At 53.1% G+C, this 15,430-nt stretch overlaps 1 protein-coding gene across 3 annotated transcripts in view; it reads left to right on the forward strand.

Moving 5' to 3' along the window:
* The first annotated feature begins 2,985 nt into the window (after positions 1-2,985).
* MYO18B (myosin XVIIIB) overlaps positions 2,986-15,430 on the forward strand; it is a 264,358-nt gene continuing 251,913 nt past the window's right edge. For all 3 annotated transcript variants that reach the window (XM_035724040.1, XM_035724041.1, XM_027577179.2), the window contains exon 1: positions 2,986-3,117. The gene's annotated coding sequence lies outside the window, so the exon portion shown is untranslated. The remainder of the gene's footprint in view (positions 3,118-15,430) is intronic.

Consider the following 15,430-nt stretch of genomic DNA (forward strand, 5'->3'; position numbering starts at 1 on the left):
ACGGGCCATAAAGGACTAGAACCATCAGTGGCATCAGGATCCCCATTTTATAGAAGGGAACCCTGAGGCCAGGGGGGTGGGATTCAGGGGTCTCTCTGCAGGGATCTCTCCCACCTCTACAATCCGGGCTATAGTTTTCTGTTCATTGGCTACTTTGTCCACCAGAGATTCCATGAGCACCTGCTCAGTGCCTGGCTTGGTGCTGGGTGACCGGGATGAACAGGAGAACACAGACTGATGGGAGACGGACAGACAGACCAACAGACGTCTAGAGAATGCATGATGTGGGACCAGGTCCTGGGACGCCTGCTCTGGTCCAGTTTCCATACATTTGGTTATTTATCCCATATGCATTTATGGGGCACTTACTGTGTACCAACCACTTAAGGACACAGAGAGAGACAGTTCCCCTTCATCTCTGTGGGGACTGTGACACACAACACAGGCCCCTCAGCAGTCACTTGGGGGGATTCTCATGACTGCCCCACGACACTCAGATGCAGGGGACTGTTCTCCAGTTTATCAGCACACACACATACAACACACAGTTCTCTGAGAACAGTGGGGATGATAGGAGCCCCAAATGAGAGAGGCCAGGGGATGGCACTCAGCCATCAGGAGCCAGGCGGAAGCAGTCACTTAGCGTGTGGTGAGATGGGGTGCACTGGGGGCCCCTAAGTCACAGGCTGTGTGGAGATAATGAATAGAATGTGGCATCCCCAGGGGCAAAACAGATGGACCACCAACAAGGGTCCTACTCAAAGAAGCAGTTAAGGATGATCAGGAAGCTTAAGTCAGTTGCCCCAATAGAATATCACAATCCAGGGGCACCTGGGTGGCTCAGTGGGTTAAGCGTCTGCCTTCGGCTCAGGTCATGATCTCAGGGTCCTGGGATCGAGTCCCGTGTCTGGCTCCTTGCTTGTCGGGGAGTCTGCTTCCCCCTCTCCCTCTGCCCCTCCCCCACCTCTGCTCGTGCACTCTCTCTCTCTCTCTCTCTCTCTCTCACTCTCAAATAAATAAAATCTTTTTAAAAAATAAAATATCACAATCCATCCCTTGGCCATTTTGTGGATCCAGAACTGACCAGCTGAAGACGAGGCCAGGTCTCCAGGGGGAGAAACTGACCACCCCAGGGCAGGTGCACACACCCACGGTTCCCTAGTCTGTGTCCCAACGGACCTGCAGCCGCTTGGACTGTGCATGTTCCAGAAGCGCCAGAAGGGGCCACTTTCCCCGGGGGGCCTAGAGAGCCTTCACTTTCTTGTCCTGTCCTGCCCCCTGGGGAACAAAATCTGGAGACCCGGAAGCCAATGCTCAGCCCGGTGACAGAATACCACTTACAAGGGCTGCCCTAAATCACAGCGCGGGCAGAGCAATACTTGGTTGTCCTGGTGGGTTTCTCAGCACCACAGTTACCAGGGGAATAAAGCAGAAATGCCAGGTGACCTTGGGACACAGTTCCCTTCAAGTCAATCCAAACGGCACTGCAGACTGAGGCTGCCAGAGATCCCCAGCCCAGGCCTAGAGTCGTGTCTACACGTCCACCCCACCACGTAGGACCGACAGCCATGAAAAGATATACAATATAAACAGGACAGCAAAGCGCCAGGAGGCTAGTTTTAGCGCCAGGAGGTGGGTTCATGTTTCATCGTCCAAAGGAAAGTGTTTCCACAAACTTCCAATAAAATGCTAAATCTCAACCCCCAGAAGGAAGTAAGTACCTTGAGAATATACTGCTCTATCAGCCACAGGGATAGAAAAGTAACAAAGTGTACTACTGGTTAAAATGTTTCTTGGGACGCCTGGGTGGCTCAGTCGGTTGGGCGTCTGCCTTTGGCTCGGGTTGTAATCCTGGGGTCCTGGGATCGAGCCCTGCTTTGGGCTCCCTGCTCTGCGGGAAGCCTGCTTCTCCCTCTGCCTCTGTGCTCTATCTCTCTCTCAAGTAAATAAATAAAATCTTAAAAATAAAAATAAAATAGGGCACCTGGGTGGCTCAGTTGGTTAAGCGACTGCCTTCGGCTCAGGTCATGATCCTGGAGTCCCAGGATCAAGTCCTTCATCGGGCTCCCTGCTTGGTGGGGGGAGTCTGCTTCTCCCTCTGCCCCTCCCCCCTCTCATGTGCGCGCGCTCTCTCTCTCTCTCTCTCATTCTCTCTGTCTCAAATAAATAAATAAAATCTTTAAATAAATAAATAAATAAATAAATAAAATTGCTTTTCTTAAGAGAAGCAGCATGCCATGTTTGAATGGAATGACCGTGGCCTTGGGAATCAGAAAGATCTAGATTGGAGTCCCTTGCTAGCTGTGGGGACTCATGATGTTCTTAACCTATCGACGTCCTTACTTTTCTCCTTCTGCGCAGCGGACACGGTACCTTTCATAGTGTCCTACTGGCTGCAACTTTTACGACTGTGCGCTCTGGGGCCAGCATTGCCTGGGTTCGAATTCTGGCTTTCCACCGCTTCAGGCGAGTTGGTTGAGCTTTCTGTGCCTCAGTCTCCCTGTCTGTCAAATGAGTGCGGGGGAAACCCCTACGTCGCGCAGGGTTGTCGGGAATAGTAAATGAGCTCAGTGAAGCCCGCAGGTGGGTGTCCGGCGGGTGACGCATGATTGTTTACTCTGAGACACCAGAACTGGCTCCAGTTATTTTTTTCCAGAGTCCAGCTGGAGAGCAGAGCCTCGCTCTCCTCCTCCCCCAACCCCTGCGGCCTCCGGTTATCTGTGTGGGGCAGAGGCGGGAGTGTGCGGCCTGCCGGCGACAGGGATGACGGGTGAGAATGTGCTGTCCCCTCCCCTGCTCCGCGCCACCAAATATGTCCATGCTGTCCGATGCCCGGTCAACGGCCACCCCGGGGCTGCTGTCTCCTGGCCAGACCTGGGGCTCACCGGCTAATTTTAGAAATGACTCGTTGGCTCAGCTGCTGCCATCGGATTGGCGCAGGGGGGAGGGGGAGGGAGGACGGGGCGGAGCAGTCAAGGAAGGGGATGTGTGTGAGGGTGTTCCTGACATTTCTCCTTCGCCCCTGCTGTCCGGGCGTGGTGGGGTCTCTGCGCTGCCCCCCGGGGAGATCTCTCGGGCCGGTGTGGCTCCCGTGACCTGTGGCCTCTTGCGCAGAAGGTACCGTGGGACCAGGTTTTACGAGGGGCACCTTGCGAGCTGATGGGTATCATTTTCCAGAATGTGCTTTTGGGGGCCGGGGCAGCGCGTGTCCGGACCTGTGGTCCGTCGTCCTGGGGCCTCTCTGGCTGGACGGCCTCCGGCAACCCGTATGGCCCACATAGAAAACACGAGTCTTTCATGGAAGGATGTTTTAGAACAAAATGCTGGGGTGAGCGGACTCTTCTAAGGATCCCTTTTGTCTGTCGGGCCCCAGCCGTCTGCTAATCATTTTTAAAATTACGTGCAGAGTCATGGGTACCCTCCAGGGTGGCATCTTAGCCGACCCACGTTTGGGGTTCGTATTTTTTCCTCCACTATCAGTGGTTTCTGCTTAACGGGGTGTCAGTTTGCAGGCAGGCCACCAACTCTTCCTGTCGCCAAGTTCCCCACCCTGACGAGGGCAAGCCTTCGCGGTAATGGCCTTTTATTTTCAATAAACAGGTGCGTGGTGGGGGAGGGGAACGCCGGGTTCACAGACAAAGCTTGGATTTCATGCGGCGCTGACTTGATCCTCCCTTGGTCCCAGGAGGTGCCTTATCTGGCTCCCCAGTGACCAGGCGCCTGTTTGAATGGAGAAGTTTCACAGGCCCCTGTGGGTGGTGGGGACAGGGAGGGGGCCCGGCCCTCCCTGGAGCCTCTGTGCGGGCTTTCTCCTAGAGGCGGCTGGAGGGGAGAAAGCCTGGCTGGTCCCACGCCGCCCCGTCTGGCCCTGACCCGGCAGAGGCCTGGGCTCCCATCCCACCGGGCCTGGAAACCTGGGCTCTGGCTTTTTCTTTGTGGCCGGCCAGGAAGCTGCCCGCCCAGTTCGATGCACCAGCTCGCAGAGGCGGGGGGAGGGGGGGGCCCACGCGAGCTCCCCCGTGTCCCACCTGGGGGTGGTTTCTTTGAGTGTTGTGTTTGCTGCTGGCCCGAGCTGTGCTCTGTCTCTGGAAAATAGGTCCAGGGTGGGCTTGGGGAGGGCCTGCGTCCAGTCGGCTGTAGATGAGTTCTGGAATATAACAGAAAGAGGAGGCCTGGGGGTGGAGACAGAAAGATGAAGAGGAAAAGCAGAGGCTCTCAGTCGCCTGACTTCCGAGGGGCTGCCCGTCACCAATGAATAAATATTTGGTGCCACCTGCACGCAGGCCTGGTCACCTTGAGTAGCCCAACTCAGGCCCTGCTGACTCTGTGACCTCAGACAAGTCCCTCCCCGGCTTCAGTGTCCCTTTCCAAACCTGAGGGGGGGTGGGTGGCCCTATCCTGGAGCTGTCTTCTGGGACCCAACCTCTGGGGCAGCCCTTCTCCAAGTGGGGGGCATCAGCCTCCCCTGGGGGGGCCTTTCACACAGCAGAGTCCCCGGCTCTCCCGAGACCCACGGAACAGTCTTGGGGGCAGGAGCCCAGAAACCTACAGATTTCAAACCCCACGGGCAGTTCTGGTGCCCACCAAAGCTGGAGACCCACCTTTCCTCAGGTGCGAGCTAAGAAAGCACAGAGGGGGCTGCTCAGGCCTGATTATTGCAAAATATCCGAAGGTCGGTGTCACCCAGGGGAGAAAGACCAAGCCCTTCTGGCGGCATTTCGGGATGAGAACAGAAGGCCCCAAAGCCGAAGAGACTTCCTAACGCTGCCAAAAGAACAGGAACTCTAGCTGTTTCTACTGGGCCATGATGAGACAGCCCTTCAGTGGGGCCTGGCTCACCTAGTAGATAAAAACAACTGTCTGAATGGTCCTTTTTTCTTTTTTTGAAAGATTTATTTATTTATTTATTTATTTTAGAGAATGAGAGAGAGAGAGAGGGAGAGGGAGAGAGCATGAGCAGGAGACACAGAGGGAGAGGGAGAGAGAGAATCCCAAGCTGACTCCACACCGAGCACGGAGCCCGACGTGGGGCTCGATCTCACGACCCTGAGATCATGACCTGAGCTGAAACCAGCAGTGGGACGCTTAACTGAGTGCGCCCCCCGGGCGCCCCTGAATGGTCCGTTTTAAGCAGGTGGTTAGTTGTTGTGGTATGTGGCCTCGCCTTGACTTTTTTTTTTAAGTTTTTATTTTAATTCCAGTTAGTTAACAAATAGTGTTATATTAATTTCGGTTAATTTTTTTCATTAATAAACTTTATTTTTTTAGAGCCATTTCAGGTCCATAGCAAAATTGAGGGGCAGGTACAGAGATTTGCCATGTACCCCGTGTCCCCACACATGGATGGTCTCTGCCCACTATCCACATCCTGGGCCGGAGTGGGACATCTGGCCCAATGGATGAGCCGACATGACACATCATCATCACCCAGAGTCCATAGTTGACATTAGGGCTCATTCTTGGTGGTGGACATTCTAGGGGTTTGGGCAAATGTGTAATGACATGGATCGATCATTGCCGTATCATGAAGAGCATCTTCACTGTCCTCCGTGCTCTGCCCGATCATCCCCTACTCCTCCCCGACCCCTGGCAACTGCTGATCTTTTTACTCTCTGCAGAGTTGTGCTTTTCCCAGAATGTCATATACTTGGAATCATACAGCATGGAGGCTTTTCAGATTGGCTTCTTTCACTTAATGACATGGTTTACAGTTCCCCCATGTCTTTTCATGGTGCCCTTGTACCATGTGAAACTGTGTAAAATTGAGTTGTTTGCAAAATGGAGAATGGTCAGAGTGGGTTTGAGACAAGTGGAGGGCCGCTGGGTGCTGTCAGATCCAATTGCATCTGTGGCACAGAGAGGGGAGGCAACCTGCTCAAGGACACACAGCTTTGCAGTGCCAGCAGTGCCCTTTAAGAACAACAGTTTCTGGCAATGAAGCAAAGATCCTGGAGAATTGGCGAGGTGGGTTCACCAAATACCTGGCCAATACTCATGCTCAGGGAAACAGGAATTTCGGGGGCCGGAGTCCCAAGGGAATTTTTCTTAGCCCGTAAAAGACTGAATGCATTTTCAGCTGTTTCGTGGGTACCAGCTGGGGCTTGAGTTTCAATTTCATGGAGGGTGACCGGATTAGCTGTTGAGTTGAGAGAGATAGAGACAGTTGCTCAATGGGATTAAATGTCTCATTGGTGCTGGATATTACTGTGAGTTGGGGCATGAGTTATTAGCCCCATTTTGCAGATCAAGAAGTGAGATTTCGAGGCTTAAGTGCCCCCAACGTCATGCAGAATAAAATGGAGACTTTATCTTTAGTGTAATAAACAACAGGAGCTCATTAGTAAATTACGCCGCGCCGTTTCTCGCGGACAGATCACAAAGCCCATTCACACTCATGACCTCATTGAATCCATTGGTAATCCTTTGGAGGAGGGTATTTCAGTTTTACTGACGAGGAAACTGAGAATCAGAGCGGTTTAGTGACTGCCAAGGGCACGGAGCTACTAAGTGGTGATGGATCCAGGAATTTCTTCTCTTCTTTGGTCAACAGTGGGTCAGCTCCTCTTCTCAGTTTTTTTTAGTCCATTATTGTTCTTTGCTATTTATTATTTGAAGCAAGACTATTTTGCCCTTGTTTCCCCCTTAATGCTTTTCTCCATTCGATGTGGATTTTCTAGAGCAGGATGTCTCGACCACCCCACTATTGACATTTGGGTCTGGATGATTCTTTGTTGTGTGTGGTGCGGGGTGGGAGGGCTGTCCTCTAGGATGTTTGGCAGCATCCCTGGCCTCTACCTGCTAGATGCCCCCAGCAACCCCTGCCCCCAATCCAGTTGTGACAACCAAAAATGTCTTCAGGCATTGCCAAACGTCCATTGATGGGCACAATCACACCTACTGAAAACCACGGATCTAATCCGATGTGATCCAATAGAACTTCTGCAATGATAGAAGTATTCTGTATCTGTCCTGTCCACTATGGTAGCTGCTGGCCACATGTGGCTGTTGAGCATTTGAAATGTGGCTGGTGTGACTGAGAAGGTGATGTTTTAATTGAACTTCATTTAAAATCACTTAAATAATTTAAATCACATGTGGCTAGGTGCTGCGATATTCGACAGCATAGCTCTACATAGCAACCACAGGAGGGGAAGGAAGATAGCCTGTTGTGGGGTACTCAGACCCCAAAAGCATTCAGGGGAGGCCCCCAGCAGAAGTATGACTGGCTTCTTGCTTCAGTGTGGCCAGCAGAACACCAGGCGGCAAAGGGCAGATACTTGGCAGAGGCACCACCCCTAACCCTTCCTGTGCTCATGGCAGGCATTACTAGTCAATCACCACACGCTTTTCCACCAGTGTGGAATCATTCTCAATGTAACACTCCAGGCGGTTCCCAACTGCAGATCAGCTGGTGCTGGCATGAGGGAGAAACAGTATTGGCCATCCCTGCATGAGGCCAGGAGGCCAATCTGTGAGGTCTAACATCTCATCAGGCTATACGGTGGCTGGCAGGGGCGCGTGGCCTGCCCAGGTCAGTGGGGCAACTACAGATATGGAGAGGGGAGTGGTGATGTGCTGGAGGGACCCAGACTTTTCTCTGATCACTTCTCCAAGAAACCCTCACTGCTTGATTTGGGGATAGAGGCGAGGGCCGGTGGGCCGGTGGGTGCTGGCTTGTCAGCCACTGAGGTGCAAAGCTTTTGCAGATTTTAATTGACCTGCGTGCCATGTTCAGATGACCAAAATATATTTCTCGTAAATATTTGGTTTTCATCCATTGTTCAGAGCTCACAGCTCCCCAAACCCTTGGAATTCCCTAAGCATGAGAGTGATAAATGTGGCTTTTGTTATGTTAATACCACGAAACTTTTGAAACCATGTTATGTTAACATCATGTTAACTTTTGAAAACCACCTAAGGATGGGGGCTGGTTGCCAGTGGAGCCAACCATGGGCTTAGAGGGTTGGAACCCACCCGTAACCCCTGAGACAGGAGAGGAGCAAGAGTCTGAGTTCAATCACCAATGGCCCATGATTTCATCAATCGTACCTATTTAATGAAGCCTCCATAAAAACCCAAAAGGATACTGTTTGGAGAGCTTCTGGGTTGGTGAACGTACGGAAATTTGGGGAGAGTGGTGCCCTGGATCAGGCCTGGCACTCCCCACCCTTTCCCCATCCCCTGCCCTGAGCTTCTCTTCCATCTAGCTGTTCCTGACTTCTATGCCTTCATAATAGGCATGTGATCATCTGGGGAGTGAAGTGTTTCTCTGAGTTCTGAGCTGTTCTAGCAAATGTATCAGACCCAAGATGGGGATCATGGGAACCTCTGATTTATAGCCAGAGGTGGTCAGAAACATAGGTGACAACTCGGGTTCAGGATTGGTGTCCGAAGTGGAAGGTGGTCTTGTGGGACTGAGCCCTTTACTTGCAGAATGTCATACTGTCTCCAGGTAGATGGTGTCAGAATTGCGTTGAATGGAGTTCATTCTTGATCACCCTGCTGGTGTTGAGAACAGCTTGGTGTTGTGTGGGGAGCACCCCTGCTGTTGGAATTGGGTCCAGGAACCTGAAAGACTGGAACTTGACTAGGGACAATAGGAGACAGGGCTGCTGGGAAAGTCCTGGCTCACAGGTGTACAGAGCATCCAGTACTCCTACCACCTTGCAAAGTGGATAAGAAAGGCTGGTGCCCCCACTTGACAGATGGGGCGCTGCAGCCCTAGGAGATTTAACAGAAGGCAGGTGGGGCCCAAGCTTAGCTGTGAGACCCCCAAAGCTGAGGTCAGCCCACTGAGGGATCAGAGGTCCGCTCTGTTCACCCCAGTCAGCCTTTGTGAACGGAAGTGTCCACTCTGTTGCAGAGAACCATCTAAAAAACTCCCAGGGGACAGTGGCCGGCATTCTGAAGGATCTGGGAGCCATGAGAAATTTCTTACCCAAGAAATGGTTGAAGGCTTCGGATGAGAAAATTGGGGGCAGACCCCACATGTGTTACATGGAAAACCTTATCTATCGCTCCAGAGAACAGAACTGGGGCCCGTGTGTGGCTGTCCTGACAAGGCAGCTCTGTGGGTAGGAAGAAAAAGTGGCAGACCCCAGGGAATAGGGAGATGAGGACCCTGGTTCTGTGTCAGGATCGGAGAAGGTGGGTTCTGTGGCCTCTGAAGGCTTTGTTGCTCTGGTTCCAAAGAAGAAAAGCACAATGAATGCCTTACTTAGTAGTGAGCTCCCCATTGCTGGGTATGACCAAGAAAGGACTCATTGATTTTCCATCCAGGAAATTCCTTGTGAGCGGGGCTGGTCCTCTGAGGCTCTCTGACAGTGGACATTGCATTCTCCACCCCCTGCCTCCCTGTCTTCTCCATCAGTGCCTCCCCTGCTGTTCCCTCCCTCTCTCCTCACTACCTCTTTCCTACTGCTAACTTCCCTGCTCTTTTTTCTCATTCATCACCTCCCCCACCACCCCCTTCTCATCTTCTAGGATAATGTGGGTTTTTGCAAGTGTGGCCTGAATCCTCAGCTACTTGCTAGCTGTGGGCTTCCCTTGCTCTGATGAGGCAAGGGTGTCTCTGTGTTGGGCAAAGTCTCTTTTCATTACTATGTAGCTCTTTGGCCATCAAACTCAAGGTCTGGGTGAACTTGGCTGGATCATGCATGAATCATGAGACTTACTTTGTCCATTAAGCCTATAGCTGGCAAATAGGCAGCAATGGTGTATCTTTCCCTCCTTCCGTGCCCAGGGCAGACATTAATAATCAATCAGAGCATTCTTTTCCACCAAGCCCAGATAAAAGTTCAGAGTCGTTCCCATATAACACTCTAGGAGGCAACTGTCAGAGTTGATGCGTGAGTTAAAACCTACTTGCCCCCTGGCTGTATTGGGCAGGGTCCTACTCAGAGACAGCACACCCAGCTGGTAATGTGGAGAGACTTTTTAATGAGGGAACAATTCCAAGAGGTGTGTATGGGGTTAACGAAACCAACGAAGCAAGGGACGAGCAGTGGTGGGTTACTAGCCTTGGGCCTGGTGCAAGGCAGAGAAGATTAATAGAGGAACATGAAGGCTAACTGCGGTCCGTCCCTGGAGAGGTACTGCTCCAAGGGGCTTAGGGCTGTAGAAGGAGAAACACAGCCTTTGCCAAAACTGGGGCCCAAGATGGAGGAAGCAGGGCAGGCAGGGGGATAAATACCCTACCTCTAGTTCCTCCCATATGCACGTCTCGTTCCAGAGCCTTCCATTGACCAAACTCAACAGGAGGCCAGAGAGCAAGGGAGCCCGGGGGACCGCAACCCTAGTGGTCAGCGTCCTGGAGGACAGAGCAGGCTAAAGAAGGAAGCGGGGCATTAGGAAGCCCAGAAAGATGAACCAAGCCTCCACTCTTCCCTCCCCCAGCAACCTGCATAGACCTAGGGCCTTTCCATTTGGGAAATGGCCCCAGACCTGGGTGCCTGGGAAGAAGGGATGAGCAAGGAGAGCCTGAGGGCGGTCTTCAGAGGGCATGTGGCATGGATGTTGGAGCCTTGACCTCATGCTTCCCGATTTGGCCAGAACCAAAATCCAGCTTTTGGCCTGGTTTTAAAAACTAAAGTTGTGTTGAAACAGCCACACCCCTTCATTTGCATATCACCCAGGGCTGCTTCTGGGATGCAAAGGCAGAGCTGAGTAGTTGCGAGGGAGAACACCCTGTGCCCTCAGTGCTTGACTGGCTTCCTCTCTGGTCCTTTATAGGAAACTTGGCTGACCTCTCTTGAGTGCAGCATGCTGGGGCCAGCAACAGTAGGAGCCCTTCTTTCCTCCAGGACTGAAGAGGCAGAGGAGGGAGCCGCCACCAGGATAGGAGAGGGGGCCTCGGGAGGGGAGCTTCGGTGGTGGGAGGCAGCCAACCCGTGGCCACCCAGCAGGGAGAGCCGAGAGCGCAGGTGCCCTCTGATCTCTGCCAGTGGGTGATTCCCGTGAGCTTGAACCCACCTGGAAGCCGGAAGGTGAAAGAGATGGAGGATGGGTCTGAAGGGGCAAATGGACGATACCCAGCTCAGGGGCATCTTCCTATCCCCCCGCCCACCCCCACCTCGTCTTCTGATCCCTGCATGCCAGGATGTTGTCGTGGCCATGACCTCTGAGGTCAGACCGCGCGGGTCCAGCAGGCAGCTCTGTCACTTCCTGGCTGGAAGCAAGGCACTTGCCCTCTCTCTGATTTGGGGTGGCTCACAGAACCCACCTTAGGATAGGGTGGGAGTCAGTGACATGACCCCTCACGTTCTCAGCACAGAGCAGTGCCCAGACCTTCGTGGGGCTATCATCAATGGCCTAGCTTTTGGTTACCTCCCTTCCAGGGTCGAAGGGCCGAGATCTCAGGGTCGAGCAGAAGGAGCAGGTTAGGCAACCAGGTCATCCCCATTCCTTCCCGTGTGATCTTGAGTGAATTTGTTAACCCCCTTGATCCTCAGACTACGACAGGCTAACACCCAACAGATACTGACCAAATAACAGAGCACACCCTGCGTTACCCACGAATGTACCTACTTGAGCCAACTTCCTGGGGTTCCACAACGTGCTGCAAGGACATAGGGTGCCTCCAAGCCCCAACCTGGCGGCCCCAGACTGGCCTTTGCTTATCACCACCGGCATGGGGCTGAGATGAGAGCAGAGCGTGGGTGGGAGGAGTGGGATGCCCCGGGGGCAGGTCTCAGCCTGACCTTTTTGCTGGGTGACCCTGGGCAAGTGCCTTAACCTCTCTGAGTCACTGTCTGTTCTAAGGGAGGGATGCCAGCCACATGGTGCTGTTGTGGGAATGAATATGAAAACAACTTTTTTTTTAAAGATTTTATTTATTTATTTGACAGAGAGAGACAGCGAGAGCAGGAACACAAGCAGGGGGAGTGGGAGAGGGAGAAGCAGGCTTCCCGCGGAGCAGGGAGCCCGATGTGGGACTCGATCCCAGGACCCCGGGATCATGACCTGAGCCGAAGGCAGACGCTTAATGACTGAGCCACCCAGGCGCCCCCCATGAAAACAACTTTTAAAATAAATAAATTCTAGGTCTGGTAGGAATTCAAGGAGAGCTGGAGGCAATTTGGGTGTAAGGATCTATCTCAGTGCTAGGCACATAGTAGGTTCTCCCTGAATGTTGGAGAATTATCCTGGGCTGGGCCCTGGGCTGGGTTCTGCAGGCCAGACTTTTTTTTTTTATTGTTATGTTAATCACCATACATTACATCATTAGTTTTGGATGTAGTGTTCCATGATTCATTGTTTGTGCATAACACCCAGTGCTCCACGCAGAACGTGCCCTCTTTAATACCCATCACCAGGCTAACCCATCCCCCCACCCCCCTCCCCTCTAGAACCCTCAGTGTGTTTTTCAGAGTCCATCGTCTCTCATGGTTCATCTCCCCCTCTGACTTACTCCCCTTCATTCTTCCCCTCCTGCTATCTTCTTCTTTTTCTTTTTTCTTAACATATATTGCATTATTTGTTTAGAGGTACAGATCTGTGATTCAACAGTCTTGCACAATTCACAGCGCTCACCGTAGCACATACCCTCCCCAATGTCTATCACCCAGCCACCCCATCCCTCCCACCCCCCACCACTCCAGCAACCCTCAGTTTGTTTCCTGAGATTAAGAATTCCTCATATCAGTGAGGTCATGTGATACATGTCTTTCTCTGATTGACTTATTTCACTCAGCATAACCCCCTCCAGTCCCAATCACGTCGTTGCAAATGGCAAGATCTCATTCCTTTTGATGGCCTGCAGGCCAGCCTTCACCCATGGAGTCCAGTAAAAATGAAACTATGACTCAGAGCAGTTTTTGGTGATCAAAAATATGCTCAGTATGGGGGTGTTCTCCTCTCATTTTACAGCTGAGAAAAATAAGGCTCAGAGAATTTCCTGGGGTCCCACAGGGTAGTTAGTGGTGGTGGCAAGACATGAACTTGGGCCATGATAACATGCTGCCTGCCCCTTGCGCCATGCCCCCCACCCCGATGCAGACAGCACAGGGGGGAATGTCAGAAATCCCTGCCACAGTCTCGCTGCCAAGGGTCTGCTCTGTCCCTTCTTGGCTGCACCCCTCATCATTACCCATTCCTGCACTCCTTCATTCATTCAACAAACATTTGCTGAGAGCTAAGTATGTGCCAGGCACTGTTCTAGGCACTGGAGCTAAATAAAGGGACATAACAGACGGAAATTCTGGCCCTCATAGGGCCATGTTCTGCAACGTGAGTCCGAAACTAAACAAAAAACAAAATCTATAGCATGATGGATAGTGAAATAGCCATAAATTGAGGTGGGGGTGGGGGAAGAACAGGATAAAATGATGGGCGATCCCGGGGTAGGGTGGGGTGGGAAGGATGGGAGCTATGCCTCAATTTAAACAGTGAAGGCAGGATCAGTGACAAGATGAGTCTGAGCAAAGACTTACTGTGCAGAAGGAAAAGCATTTGGAGCAGAGGGAACAGAATGTGCAAAGACCCTGAGGTGGAAACCTGTGTAGAAGGTGCCTCCAGGAGGTCAGTGTCACTGCTGAGGAGGAGCAAGGGGCAGAGGCGTTAGGGCAGATGGTTGTGAGGGCCACCTGGGCCTCTATCAAGACAGGGGAAGTCACTGGAGGACTGACTGCTGCGTCATGACTGGACATTTGGGGGGTGAGAGGGAAAGCCTTGAGGGCCCTGTGGGGCCACTCAGATCCAGCATGCGTTCATGAAAAACTGTTTCAAGCTGTCCCCGGCTTTGGGGATCACCTTTCCTTTCCCCAGCCTCCCCCACCCCTAAACGGTGACCGAAGACGTTATAGGATGAATTCTGAGCATCTGGGGCCTCCTCATGGCTCACAACAGCAGCTGATGCAGCAGGTGCGCATTTTAGGCCTGGAAAGGAACATGGTGATAAGAACACCTACTTAAATTAAGGCTTGACAAAGCCTCCCCAGTGGCATTGGCTCCTGGCCCTGGGTCACTGGGCCTGGCCTGGTGCCTCCAAGGGGCAGGACACAGGGAGTGATGGCCCCACGCAGAGCTCCCTCTCGTTGTCCCCCTGTGCTGTGGGACCTCTGGGCAGGCCAGCAGCCCCGGCTGAGGACAGCCCGCACTGACAGCCAGGATTCTCCCTGGAGCCTTGAAGCTGAGGGCGATCCTTGGGAAGCAGCCGCTGGGCTGGCCAGGCCTGTGCTGGATGAGAAGGGGGGTGGGCTGTGGACAGGGCGGCTGCCTCACGTCGGGCCTATTCATAGCTTGGGCTTTACTTCCCAGGCGCGTGGCAGTGCTGACTCTGGCCGTGAGTCACTTGGGGGCCTCCCCAGGGTCTCCCCTCCCCGCCATCCCCACCACCCCCCTCCCCCCCAGGGAATCTCACCTTGTGCGCCCTCTCCAGCTTCCTCCGTCTGCGAGCGGGAGAGTCCACACTGTGGGGAGTTTTTCCTCAAGGCAAAGACTTGGCTGTTTGCACTGAGACATGTTCCCAGGGTCTCCTCATGGGCTCATGACCTCATCAGAGCTGAAATGTCCCTTCTTGGATCTTTGGATCTTGAGATTTCCTCTTGGCCAGGTCCCCCCCAGGGGTGCTGGGATCTCAGCCAGTCACATGCTGGTAAACATTTAACTGGGCAGCTCCTGGAACCAAAGCCCTGACGCATTTGCCGGTTTCTGGGGCATAAACACCCCCAGAGCCAACTTCTTGGCTGTTAAGGTGACGCCACAGAACGCGGAGCTGGAAAGAGGTGGCCCCAGCGGGCTCCCGTGAGATGGTGGGAGCCAGCTCCAGCCCAGCCTGGGTTCCCCTCCCCCCACCTCCCAAGATCCACCTCTCCAGCTTCTAAGATAGGCAGCGGGTGGGATCGCCTTGAACTCTGTGCAAGTCATCTTCTTATGGGTAAGTGCATAAGCCACTGAAAGTGGCTACTCACAGGCCAGCCAGGCCTTTGGAAACTCTGAGATGATGGGGGATGGGGGGCATCTTCCAGCACGGAGCTGGGAGGGGTCGGGGAGGGACACCAATTGGTGGGCAGGCCCAGCACAGGTCTGAGAAAAGTCAGAAGGAGGAGAAGACACCCATCCCTTTACTCATGACCGCCTCCACCAAGAACTTGGTGTATTTCCTCCCCCTCTTCGCCTTCCGTGGAGTGTTTTGGGTTTTGCCCGTTTTTTTTTTTTTAAAGATTTTATTTCTTTATTTGACAGAGAGAGAGACAGCGAGAGAGGGAACACAAGCAGGGGGAGTGGGAGAGGGAGAAGCAGGCTTCCTGTGGAGCAGGGAGCCCGATGTGGGGCTCGATCCCAGGACCCTGGGATCATGACCTGAGCCGAAGGCAGACGCTTAACGACTGAGCCACCCAGGTGCCCCGGTTTTGCCCGTTCTGGATGGTGTAGTGCGTGCAGTGTTGCGCTCTGCCTTCTGATCTTCACCAGACGACGCGAGCACCTCCCC

The sequence above is a fragment of the Zalophus californianus genome, chromosome 14 (genome assembly GCF_009762305.2).
Source record: "Zalophus californianus isolate mZalCal1 chromosome 14, mZalCal1.pri.v2, whole genome shotgun sequence".
NCBI lineage: Eukaryota > Metazoa > Chordata > Mammalia > Carnivora > Otariidae > Zalophus > Zalophus californianus.